We start from the raw sequence: 14,411 nt of genomic DNA on the forward strand, positions 1-14,411 counted from the left end.
ATCAGCATTGTTTCAAATGGGAAGATTTCAATTTTTTGATGGCTGCATACTATTCCTGTGTGTGTGTGTCACATCTTTATCCATTCATCTTTTGATGGACATCTAAGCTCTTTCCATAGTTTGGCTATTGTAGACATTGTTGCTATGAACATTGGTGTTCTTGTGCCCCTTTGGATCACTACATTTGTATCTTTGGGATAAATATCCAATAGTACAATTGTTGGGTCATAAGGTAGCTCTATTTTCAACTTTTTGAGGAACCTCCATACTGTTCTCCAGAGTGGCTGCACCAGTTTGCATTCCCACCAATAGTGTAGGAGGGTTCCCCTTTCTCCGCATCCTTGCTAACACCTGTCGTTTCCTGACTTGTTAATTTTAGCCATTCCGACTGGCATGAGGTGGTATCTCATTGACGTTTTGATCTGTATTTCCCTGATGCTGAGTGATGTTTAGCACTTTTTCATGTGTCTGTTGGCCATTTGGATGTCTTCTTTGCAGAAATGTCTGTTCATGTCCTCTGCCCATTTCTTGATTAGATTAATTGTTCTTTGGGTGTTAAGTTTGATAAGTTCTTTATAGATTTTGGATATTAACCCTTTTTCTGATATATCATTTGCAAATATCTTCTCCCATTCTGTTGGTTGTCTTTCAGTTTTGTTGGCTGTTTCTTTTGCTGTGCAGAAGCTTTTGATCTTGATGAAGTCCCAATAGTTCATTTTTGCCCTTGCTTCTCTTGCCTTTGGTGATGTGTCTAGGAAGAATTTGCTGTGGCTGAGGTCAAAGACGTTGCTGCCTGGTTCTCCACTAGGATTTTGATGGATTCCTGTCTCACATTGAGGTCTTTCATCCATTTTGTGTCTATTTTTGTGTGTGGTGTAAGGAAATAGTCCAGTTTCATTCTTCTGCATGTGGCTGTCCAATTTTGCCAACACCATTTGTTGAAGATTTTTCCCCAATGGACATTCTTTCCTCTTTGTTGAAGATTAGTTGACTACAGAGTTGAGGTGGTCCATTACTGGGCTCTCTATTCTGTTCCATTGATCTATGTGTCTGTTTTTGTGCCAGTACCATACTGTCTTGATGATGACAGCTTTGTAATAGAGCTTGAAGTCCAGAATTGTGATGTCATCAGCTTTGGTTTTCTTTTTCAACATACCTCTGGCTATTCGGGGTCTTTTTTGGTTCCATACAAACTTTAGGATTATTTGTTCCATTTCTTTGAAAAAAAGTTGATGATGTTTTGGTAGGTGTTGCATTAAATGTGTTGCTTGTTCTAGGTAGCTTAGATATTTTCACAATATTTGTTCTTCCAATCTATGAGCATGGAATGTTTTTCCATTTCTTTGTGTCTTCCTCTATTTCTTTCATGAGTATTCTATAGTTCCTATGGTACAGATTCTTTGCCTCCTTGGTTAGATTTATTCCTAGGCATCTTATGGTTTGGGGTACAAGTGTAAATGGGATCAACTCGTTAATTTCTCTTTCTTCTGTCTTATTTTTGGTGTATAGAAATGCAACTGATTTCTGTGCATTGATTTTATATCCTGACACTTTACTGAATTCCTATATGTGTTCTAGCAGTTTTGGAGTGGAGTCCTTAGGGTTTTCTACATAAAGAATCATATCATCTGCAGAGTGAGAGTTTGATTTCTTCTATGCCAATTCCGATGCCTTTAATTTCTTTTTGTTGTCTAATTGCTGAGGCTAGGACTTCTAGTACTATGTTGAATAGCAGTGGTGATAGTGGACATCCCTGCCATGTTCATGACCTTAGGGGAAAAGTTCTCAGTTTTTCCCCATTGAGAATGATATTCACTGTGCATTTTTTGTAGATGGCTTTTATGATATTGATGTATGTACCCTAGATCCCTACACTGTGAAGAATTTTGATCAAGGAAGGATGCTGTACTTAGTCAAATGCTTTTTTTAATATCTATTGAGAGTATCATATTGTTCTTGTTCTTTCTTTTATTAATCTATTGTGTCACATTGATTGATTTGCAGATGTTGAACCAAACTTGCAGCCCAGGAATAAATCCCACTTGGTCGTGGTGAATAATCCTTTTAATGTGCTGTTGGATCCTATTGGCTAGTACTTTGGTGAGAATTTTCGCATCTGTGTTCATCAAGGATATTGGTCTGTAACTCTCCTTTTTGCCGGGGTCTTTGTCTGGTTTTGGGATCAAGATAATGCTGGTCTCATAAAATGAAATTGGAAGCTTTCCTTCCATTCCTATTTTTTGGAACAGATTCAGAAGACTAGGTATTAATTCTTTAAATGATTAGTAGCAGGGGTACCTGGGTGGTTCAGTGGGTTAAGCCTCCACCTTCAGCTTGGGTCATGATCTCAGGGTCCTGGAATTGAGCTCTGCACCGGGCTCTCTGCTCAGCAGGGAGCCTGCTTCCCTCTCTCTCTTTCTCTTGTCTGCCTACTGGTGATCTCTCTGTCAAATAAATAAATAAAATCTTTAAAAAAAATGATTGGTAGCATATTTCTGGGAAGCCTTCTGGCCCTGGGTTCTTGTTTGTTGGGAGATTTTTGATGACTGCTTCAATTTCCTTACTGGTTATGGGTCTGTTGACATTTTTTATTTCTTTCTGGTTCAGTTTTGGTAGTTTCTACATCTCTAGGAATGCATCCATTTCTTCCAGATTTTCAAATTTTCTGGCATATAGTTGCTCATGATATGTTATTATAATTGTTTGTATTTCTTTGGTGTTGGTTGTGATCTCTCCTCTTTCATTCATGGTATTATTAATTTGGGTCCTTTCTCTTTTCTTTTTGATAAGTCTGACCAGGGGGTTATCAATCTTAATTTTTTAAAAGAACCCACTCCTAGTTTCATTGATCTGTTCTACTATACTTTTGGTTTTGATTTCATTGATTTCTGCTCTGATCTTTATTATTTCTCTTCTCCTGCTGGGTTTAGACTTTATTGGGCATTCTTTCTCCAGCTCCTTTAGGTGTAGGGTTAAGTTGTGTAGTTGAGACATTTCTCGTTTCTTGAGAAAGGCTTGTATTGTTATATACTTTTCTCTTAGGACCACCTTGCTTCATCTCAAAGATTTTGAATAGTTTGTGTACAGTTTCACTTGTTTCCATGATTTTTAAAAATTCTTCTTTAATTTGCTGGTTGACCCATTCATTCTTTAGTAGGATGCTCTTTAGCCTCCATGTATTTGAGTTCTTTCCAACTTTCCTCTTGTGATTGAGTTCTAGTTTCAAAGCATTGTGTCTGAAAATATGCAGGGAATGGTCCTAATCCTTTGATACTAGTTGAGACCTGATTTGTGACCCAGGATGTGATCTATTCTGGAGAATATTCCATGTGGCCTAGAGAAGAATGTGTATTCTCTTGCTCTGGGATTGAATGTTCTGAATGTATCTGTGATGTCCATCTGATCCAGTGTATTATTGAGAGCCTTTATTTCTTTGTCGATACTTGCTTAGATGATCTGTCCATTTCAGTGAGGGGGATGTCAAAGTCCCCTACAATTATTGTATTATTATTGATATGTTTCTTTGATTTTGTTATTAATTGGTTTATATAATTGGCTGCTCCCATGTTAGGAGCATAGATATTTAAAATTGTTAGATCTTCTTGTTGAATAGACCCTTTAAATATGATATAGTGTCCTTCCTCATCTCTTATTATAGTCTTTGGTTTAAAATCTAATTTGTCTGATATAAGGATTGCCACCCAAGGTTTTTTTTGATGTCCATTAGCATGGTAAGTGTCTTTGGTTCTAAAATGAGTCTCTTACAGACAGCGTATCAATATGTCTTTTTTTTTAATCCATTCTGATACCCTGTGTCTTTTGATTGATGCATATTGCCCATTTACATTCAGGGTAACTATTGAAAGATATGAATTTAATGCCTTTATATTGCCTGTAAGGTGACTGTTACTGTATATTGTCTTTGTTCCTTTCTGGTCTATGTTACCTTTAGGCTCTCTCTTTGCTTAGAGGACCTCTTTTAATAGTTCCTATAGAGCTGGTTTGGTGCTCACAAATTCATTTAAGTTTTGTTTGTCCTGGAAGCTTTTTATCTTTCCTTCTATTTCACTGATGGCCTCACTGGATATAGTATTCTTGGCTGAATATTTTTCTCATTTAGTGCTCTGAATACATCATGCCAGTCCTTTCTGGTCTGCCCGGTCTCTGTGGATAGGTCTGCTAGATCTCTGTGGATAGGTCTGCTGCCAATCTAACGTTTCTATCATTGTAGGTTTCAGACATCTTGTCCCAAGTTGCTTTCAGGATTTTCTCTTTGTCTCTGAGACTTGTAAGTTTTAACTATTAGATGTCAGGGTGTTGGCGTATTTGTATTGATTTTGAGAGGGTATTCTCTGTGCCTCCTGGATTTTTATGCCTGTTTCCTTCCCCAAATTAGGGAAGTTCTCCACTATATTTTGCTCCAATATGCCTTTCACCCCCTCTCTCTTCTTCTGGGATCCTGATTATTCTAATATTGTTTCATCTTATGGTGTCATTTATATCTCAAATTCTCCCCTCATGATTGGGTAGTTCTTTATCTCTTTTTCTCAGCTTCTTTATTCTCCATCATTTGGTCTTCTATGTCACTAATTCTCTCTTCTGCTTCATTTATCCTATTAGTAAGAGCCTCCATTTTCAATTGCCCCTCATTAATAGCCTTGTTGAATTTGACTTGGTTAGATTTTAGTTCTTTTATTTCTCCAGAAAGGGGTTCTCTAGTATCATTTATGATTTTTTTAAGCCCAGCTAACATCTTTATAAACATCATTCTGACCTCTAGTTCCGACATCTTAATGTCCATATTGATTAGATCCCTAGCAGTCAGTACTCCCTCTTGTTTTTTTTTTTTTTTTTTTAAGGTGTGTTTTTCCATTTTGTCCAGAAAAGAATAAATGAATGACAGAATAAAATGCTAAAAGGATAACAATGACCCCAGAAAAATATACACTAAACAAATCAGAAGAGACCCAAAATTGGGGGGAAAAGAAAGGGAAAAAAAAATATGATCAGGCTGGTGAATAGAACAGAGCCATGCACTAGATTTTGTGTGTATTTTGGTCTGTTAGAAGAAACTGTATCCCAAAATTTTACAGAAAGAAAATCATATGTTACAAAAAATAAGGTTAAATACAATGAGGAGGTAGAATATGACTGTAAAAATGAAAATTAAAAAATATTTTTAAAAAGGAATTGATAAGATATGATGTTGGTTGAAAAAGGAAAGAGAAAAATTTTTTAAAAAAGAAAAAAAGAAAGAAAATTTAGGAAATTAACTTTGAAAATGTAAAGAATCATGGGTGAAAAGCCATGAATTCTACTTGCTGTATACTCCTACTGCTGGAGGGTTTTTTTTGTTGTTGTTTGTTTGTTTTTTGTTTGTTTTTTGTTCTTGGGTTTGTTGTTGTTGTTGTTATTTGTTTGTTTGTTTATTTTTTTGGAGTTTTACAGTTCTCATTGATTGGTAAACTTGGTCTTGGCTGGATGTTCCTGCTGATATTCTGTGGAAGGGCCTCTTGCAGTGATTCTCCAATCTCTTTTCCTGAGATGGAATTGTACTGCCCTTGCCAAGGGCCAGACCAAGTCATCTGCTTGGGTTCATTCTCTATAGCTTTTGTTCCCTAAAAGCTTTCCATACAGCTTTGGAGCACAAGAATAAAAGTGGTGACTTCCCAATCTCCCAGAGGAACCAAGAACTTGAGGCCCCCCTCTTCACTAAGCCCTCAAAGAAAAGCAGTCAATCACTCTTGTCTCCTTGGTCTCCAGCTGCACTCCAAGCTCACCCTGCCTATGACTGAGTGTTTCTGTCCTATTTGGAGTTTCCAAACCCAGCAGATTTCTGCAGTACACTCCCATGCCACTGCTCCTAGGGCAGGAAAGGGGAGGTATCCCCAGATCTGTCATTTGTATGGTTCCTGCCCAAAGAGTAGTGGCCCAACTGTGTTGCAGATTGTAGTTTATGGCAACCCCAAGCTGAGAGCCCACTCCTCAGCTCTGTCTCTGCAGCCAGCTTCCCCACTCTGATACCTGAGAGCTCTGCCACACTCAAGCACCCCTAGTCTTTCTATGACCCCAAGTGTCCTGAGACCACAATGTCCTAGCATGGGTTCCACCTCCAACTTAGCCACTGGAGTGATGTCCTTCCATGGAGCAAACTTCTAAAAGTTCTAATTTTGTGCTCCTCTGCTCTATCACTTACTGGCAGCTGGCTGATGGAGGCTCCCTACCCCCACAGTCTGTCTTCCCAAATATTGCTTCGGATTCACTTCACAGCATGTCCTGTATTCCAGAAAGTGGTCACTTTTTTGTTCATAGAATTGGCGCTATTCTTTTCTTCAATCTTCTGTTGAGTTTGTAGGTGTACAGAATGGTTTGATAACTATCTTGCTGAATTCCTGGGACTAGACAAAATTTAGGTCTCCTACTCCACCACCATCTTGCTCCCCAAAACCTATCTTTGCCTTTTTTTTTTTTTTTAACTTTTGGAGAGTATGACCTATCTATGGGTCATTTTTGTACATACCCTTTATTAGGTGAGGGCATTCTCTTCAATAGAGATTTTATCCCTGTGGAGAGATTTTATCAAGAATGGTTATTGAATTTTGTTAAATATGCTTATTGCACCTATTAAAATAATCATATTGTTTTTATCCTTCAGTCTCTCAATATGAATTACATAAATTCAAATATAATTGATTTTAAATGTTAAACCAACTTTGCATTTCCAGGATAAAATTAACTCAGTTATGACATATTACGTATTTTATATGTTGCTAAATTATATGTGATAGTATTTAATTGAGAATTTTCACATCTGTATTCATTAGGCATATTGGCCTGTAGTTTTCTTAACTTGTGATATTTTTGTCTGTTACTAATAACAGGGTAATGATGAATTCAAGCAATTAGTTGGGATATGGACCTTCCTGTAGTATTTTGGAGGTGTTTGTATACCATTGATATTCTTTCTTCCTTAAATGTTTGGCAAAATGGTGATGATGCCTTATAGCTTTCTTTGATAGACAATTTTTATAAATTTATGTAATTGATATATAACTGTTCTTACTATTTCTTTTTTATTGTTAAAAGACATGTTTATTTCATCAAAATTTTGAAATATATAAACAGAATTGTTTGAAATAATTATTTTATTTATTTTTAAAATATTTTTAAAAAATTTATTTGAGAGACAGTGAGAGAGAGAAAAAGCACAAGCCGGGTAAAAGGCAGAGGGAGAAGTAGGTTCTCTGCTGAGCAGGGAGCTAGTGTGGCAGCCCATGTGGAGTCCAACCTGGGGACTCCAGGATCATGACCCAAGCTGAAAGAAGACACTTAACCAACTGAGTCACCCAGGAGCCCCTATTTTTTTTTTTATAATTTCAGCTTCATTGAGGTATAATTGACATATAAAATTGTTATTTAAGGTGTACATTGTGGTGATTTGATATACATATACATATACATTATGAAAGGATTTTCACATCTAGCTAATTAATATATCCATCACCTCACATACTTATCTTTTTTTGATGAAAGAAGTTCTAAGCAAATGTCAATTATTTAATACAGCATTATCAACAATATTTACCATATTTTACATTAAATCTTCAGACTTTATTATTTTATAGCTGAAAGTTAGTAACTTTTTACTAACCTCTCCCTATTCATACTCCCGAACTCAGTCCCTGACAACCATTATTCCTTTCTGTTTTTATAAGTTTGACTTTTTAATTTATTTATTTTTATTTTTTAGATTGTACATATAAGTGATATTGTGTAGCACTTGTCTTTTTTTTACCTGACTTTTCACTTAGCGTAATGCCCTCAAGTTCCATCCATGTCACAAATGGCAGGATTTCTTTCTTTCTCATGGCTAAATAATATTCAGTATATATCACATCTTCTTTATCCATTCATCCATTGATGGACATTTAGATTTTTTCTATGTCTTAGCTACTGCAAATGATGCTGCACTGAATGTACAAAGTGCAGGTATCTATTTGATGTTTTGCTTTAATTTCATTTGAGTATAGAAGCAGAACTAGAATTGTTGGGTCATAGATAGTTCTAATTTGAATTTTTTAAAGAAGTTTTTGAAGAGAGTGCCTGGATGGCTCAGTCAGTTAAGCATCTGACTCTTGATTTTGACTCAGGTCATGATCTCAGGATCATGAGATCCAGCCCTGTGTTGGGCTCCACACTCAGTAGGAGTCTGCCCAAAGATTCTCTCTCTTTCTCCTCCTACCCCCATCTAACCCCTCTCTCATCTCACTCTCTCTCTCTCTATCTCTAAAAATATATAATTATTTAGAAAAAATTTTTTTGAAGATTGTCTAGTATTTTTTCCATAGGGGTTAAACCAATTTACATTCTCATCAATAGTGCACATGTTTCCTTTTCTCTACAAACTTGCCAACACTTACTTAGTTTTTTCTTTTCTTCATTTTTTTTTTTTTGATAGTAGCCATTCTGACAGTTGTGGGATGATATCTCACTGTAGTTTTGATTTGTATTCCCCCAAAGATTAGTGATTTTGAACACCTTTTCATGTACCAGATGACCATCTGTATGTCTTTGGAAAAATGTCTATGTAGTTTCTCTGAGCGTTTTTAACTTGCAGATTTGTTTATTTGCTATTGAATTGTATGAGTTATTTATGTACTTTGGATATTAACCCCTTATCAGATATATGATTTGCAAATTTTTCTCTCATTCAGTAGGTTGTCTTTTAGTAAATGTTGAAGAGTTTACTTCTTATGTTTTCTTTTAGAAATTTTATAATTTCAGGTCTAACATTCAAGTCTTTAATCTATTTTGTGTTGATTTTTTCAGTGGTATGAGATAAGGATCCAGTTTCATTCTTTTGCATTTGACTGTCCAGTATTACCAACACCATTTATTGTATAGACAATCTTTTCCCCATTTTCTTGATTTCCTTGACAAAAAGTAACTGACCATATATGTGGTTTCATTTCTGGTATCTCTGTTCTTTTTTCTTCACTATGTGTCTGTGTTTATGCCGATTCATATCTAAAAATATATAGTGTGTATATATAATGTATATATATCATATATGTAAGACAGAAGTTCTCTTCTTTAATTCATGTGATTTTGTATCTTTTTGTACAGATTTAGACTCTATTAAGAAATATACTCTTAGGAAAACCTGAAATATTTTCTCTTCTTCTGGGAAGCAATTGCTCTTTGATACTAGAAAATATCCTGTTTGCCTCATCAGAAAAGCTCCTTAGATCAGTTTATTGGTGATTTTTTATAATTAGAATTCAAAACACAGCCTTTGCCAAGGGTCACTCCTGGCCTGCCTGGGCATTGCTTTCACTTAATTTTTTTTTTTTTTTTTTTAGATGACAAGGAGGTGACTCAAAAAGAATACAGATTTTGTTGCTTCTGTAAGAGCATTAATTTGCTTCCAATAACAGATGGTTCTCTAGTTCAGTTCCCTTTGTTTTAGAGTGTGGATAATTATACTGTAAATATCAAAAGAAGACAAAGTTATCTTCCTTATCTTGTTTTTGTTTTTTTTAATTCAGACTAGCAAGAGGCAAATACATTAATTCTTAAGATGGCAATTACTAGTGATAAAACATACAACTAGCATGTGATTCATATGTAATATAGAAAATGGGTACCTGATTTTTTCCTTTCATTTATATCTGGCAGGGAGATACTGGAAATTCTTGTGTCCATAATCCACAAGTTTGAAGAAACACAGCCTTTGGAGTCTTCCAAAAAATTTCTAGTGGTGTTCTTTTTTCTGCATTTGTATAGATAATCAAAGTTTTAAATTATATGCATGTTAACAGTTTCCCTTCTATATATGAAGGGAATCTTCATATACATATTATTCATTGGTTCCTCTTCCCCCTTCCTATTTCCAAAGTAAAAATGACTGTGACTTGATAGAAAGATAATAAATATTTCATATAAAGAATAATTATTTTCATAGGCTTTTAAGTATTTTTTAAAAGGGAGCTTGACAAGAGCAGTTTTGATGTAAGATGTAAACTAGCACTTTATTTGAACAGATTTGAGACTGAGAGGAGGGGGATTAGAAAGAGTGAGTAACAACAACAAAAGAACACTTTTGAACTTTGCTATAAGAGGATGCAATAACGTAGGCTTGTCCCTGGACTGAGATATGCAAGTAAGAAACTTCTGAAAGCAGAATGTTTGCTTGGGTTTCTGTGTGTGTGTGTGTGTGTGTGTTCCTGGCACAAGTTGATGAATTTATTTATTCATTTATTTATTTTTCTAAACATGAGATAGATTGCTTTTATAGACTACTGAAAGGGGAGGCAACTCCAATAAGGCAAGTAGCTAGAAGTTTCAGAATCTTGCCCATACAAACATAGGCCCATTTCACCAAAGATTCCTGTTAGTGACATTTTAATGTATCTGAATGTCAAGTCCTAATATGTTTTACATACTGTGGTGTACTGCAACTCATTAGGCCCTCCGAAAAGAATGGAGATGATTTGATGAGAGGTTATGTTAATGAAGCAAGTGATCCTCACATTCTTGTAATTTTTACCCTCTAAAGCTCAAGAGTCTTCTGGTCAATACAAATCACCTGGGGCCAAGAGTGGGTCGCTGAGCAGAATTTAAAGGATGCAGGTGATTAGACAGAGCAGAACCCTTCCGGATGTGTTCTATTAAACACCCCCACCCCCAAATCAGCATTCCTATTCCTGTTTTATTTCTCCAAACTCCATTTTTTTTTTAATAGGAGCGGCTTTTAAAGAAAGAAGAAGGAAGAGAGGGGTTTCATAGTGTCTTCAGACTTTTTATGTCAAATGAGGAACGATGTGCTTTGAACCATTGCGGTGTTATAACCCAGATATAAACAATGCAGGCTGGTGAAAGAGGTTCTTGATTTCTTCTCTTCCTCCTTATTTGTAGTGTCAACAGATAAAAAGGCAGTTGTATTCCAAACCCAAATCTAAATATCTAAAATAATTCATGTTTCTTTTTACTGCTCATTATCTCACAAAATTATAACTAACTGATGGAGATGTGTTCCTTTTGTTTGATTTTGCTCAGAGAGAAAAGCTCACTTATGGCAATAAAAATATTTTTGCTATACAAAGTAAAGTAAAGACCTAATATTCCCTCACCTGCTTTATTGATAAGCAAAAGAACTAATTAATTTAAGTTAGAGTCAAAGATTTTAGGATATTCAGGGACCTTAGACCTCATTTTGTTAAATGCTCTCAGCTCACAAACTAGAAAAATGTGGCTTGAAAATAGGAAACTTGTCAAGATCACATAGAGTATTCTGGCAAAGTGACTGGAGAACCCTGGTAACTGTTCATCAGCCCAGAGTCCCTTTCTTTATGTAATGTTACAAAGGTAAGAGGACAGCACACCAATTTCTCTAGCTGATAAATTGCACTTAACAATAAATAAAGGATATAAAGTAATCTAACCCATTGTGAATTGAAAGTAGATAGAAACCTCTTGTGGACACCTGGGAAGTAGAAAGAGTGAAAAAACTAACTATCCTACTTGCTGCAGCAGAGGAAAGGAAGAGTGAAATTGACCTTATTTATCTATTTAAAGAGTGAAGACAGAAACTGCAATGAGAAACAACACAGTATCACTGTTCAACCAAGAGCTAATGTTTGTATCATTTTAGAAAAATGTAATCATTATTCGTTGTGGATGACTTTTTGCCTCCTGTGACATTTCTGACACTGTAGTCAATAAATAAAAATTGTGCTGACAGAAAGCTCATGTGGTAAATCACATAATTTACAAGACAGTAAAGTATGTCATGATACTGCATTCAGTACTTAACCAAGATCCTCAACAACACATAAATCTTACCCTACTTTGATGCAATCATAGTCTTGTTTCATGCTAGGCTTTTCAATTGTAGCTGAGCATTCATGATTGCTCTTGTAATAAGTACGATTTTTCTCCTCCATTTCTCCCTTCACCCAAAGAAACCGTATCTGGAAAGTGCTAAAAATTTGAAGCCTCCAGGAAATTGTCCTGAAACTAGAAACCAGCAGGAAATTGACCTGAATACACTATAGCCAACATCCTAAATGTTGTTTAAAACATATTCCTTTATAAAAGCAATAACATTTTTCATAAGTACAATAGCTTTCATATTCAAGCTACTAAACTGCGTACATAGAAGTTGGCTTATAGCGTGATCTCATCATAAGTTATAGGACAGGGAGTTTTTGTCCTTTTTATGGGATAAGCAGTTCATCAGGAGAGCCTGTTTATGATAATTATTGAATATTGCAACTGTTCTTAAAAGTCTGCTCAGTGTCTGTGCTGAGAAATTTCTACTGAAATTCTGATCCCTTCAAAAAGCATTTAAAGATGCTTTGAGGAAAATACTTTTTGGTCTATTTATTTCCTCCTCTATTGAGCTTTTTGCCTTGATTATAATTTGTTTTTCCAACAAGCATCTTTAGCAGGGCTCCTAAGTACAATGGTCCCCTGCAGAGATCCTGAAACTGCGGTTTGGAGTTTGAAATTTTCTCTCACATAAATAAGGAGAAAAGTAGTATCTATCAAGCCCTTTAAAAAAATGTAACACAAACCCTTGCTTTATTTGATTATGAAATTAAATTGGTTAAACTTTTGTGTAACCTTCCCTTTTAAAGCCTTGGATTTTATAGTCAAGGGAACTCATGAGGTTGCCCTTTCTATGCCATCTTCGGGTGGCCCTTCTCCAGATGGAATTTTCTCTTCAGTCTTTTACACGGCACACCATAATCACACGTTTTGCTTTTTTATATGGCTTTACTTTGCATCTGCAGTCTGGTGTCTGCTTCGCCTCTCTTTACAACACCTAAGGGTGCATGACTTTGAGCGGTAACTCCCAATGTACTTCCATCCTAAGATACTACATAAATGGAAGGAAATATAAATGTATCAAGAACAGGAAGGGAAGCTATATATCTCCTCATGTATAAAAGAGGCATGTTTCACATAACCATTTCCACATCCCTATAAACATTTCTGTGTTGCAGAAATGTGTATGTTTTCTATGCATGCAACATACACAAAATATGAAAATTAGTGACTTCCCCCCCACCAGGCCCTTGTGCTTTTGAATAAAATAATACATGAAAAAGTGATTCTAAATAGCTTCTGTTTTCTCAGTCTACCCAAGATATCAGTCATTTTTGGTAGTGCATATAAAGACAGTATTTAAAAATTGGTCTCTAATAATTTCAGGGGTTTGTTTTTACTTAATTTTTTTATGCCTTTAAGAGTAATACATGCGTATCAAAAACTTTTAAAAAATACAGTATAGAAAGAAATAAAAATAGTCTGTAATCCCAGGCAATTTTCACTGTTAACATTTTTACATATTACTGGATATAAGTGACCATTTAATAAAATTGTGAGAGTATTGTACACATGGTTTTGTTTTCCATTGCAGTGTATCATAAGCTCTTTCCTGTATCATGAAATAGCCTCATAATTTTCAGGTTGTTTTCAATTTTTCACTACTATAGGAAATGTTCTGTTAAGAGTCCTATGTTTTAGGGGCGCCTGGGTGGCTCAGTGGGTTAAAGCCTCTGCCTTCGGCTCAGGTCATGATCCCAGGGTCCTGGGATCGAGCCCCGCATCGGACTCTCTGCTCAGCAGGGAGCCTGCTTCTCTCTCTCTCTCTCTCTCTCTCTCTGCCTGCCTCTCTGCCTACTTGTGATCTCTGTCTAATAAATAAATGAATCTTTAAAAAAGAGTCCTATGTTTTAAAAAAATCCTACGTTTAAATACCTCTGTAGATCTCTTTCCTTAAGTCTGTTGAGAAAATGCAAAATTAAAACATCTTTGTCATCAAATCTGTCAATTTTTCCATTCTAATTTTACCTGTGTTTTTACCACATTGTGATAAAAATACAGTGATATAAAGAAAATATAAAATGCTTAATATCTACAAAAAACTTTCCTCTTGCAGAAAGTTAATATAAACCTAGTTCAGCATCTTGTTAAGTGTGAGGAACTAGGAGTATTGAGAATTCAACAAGGTATACTGAAATAAAAACAGATGGTCACCAAAGTACCTTATAATGTGATAGGATTCTGTTAGTGACAGAAATTTGAGAGGTTTTGAACACCTCTAAGAAGAGGAAAACTAATTTGGAACACAGTAACTGCTCTGAAGAATAGAGGAGCCAATGAATCCTGCTGACAAATGGGAAGGAGAGATGAAAGAGACGAGGATGCTCGAGAGAGAAGAAACGGCTTTAAAAAGTACTATGGACAATTTGGTGTAATTACGGGAGGGGAGAGACCAAGTAAAGAAAAAAAAAAAAAAGATGTGAGAATTAGAAATGTGCCCAAAGCCAAAACAAAAGCAAGAAAAAGCAAACAAAAAACCCAAAAGAAGAAGAAGAACAACAACAACAACAACAAAAACA

The sequence above is a fragment of the Enhydra lutris genome, unplaced genomic scaffold, assembly GCF_002288905.1.
Source record: "Enhydra lutris kenyoni isolate GAN:26980312 unplaced genomic scaffold, ASM228890v2 scaffoldscaffold37, whole genome shotgun sequence".
Taxonomy (NCBI): Eukaryota; Metazoa; Chordata; class Mammalia; order Carnivora; family Mustelidae; genus Enhydra; species Enhydra lutris.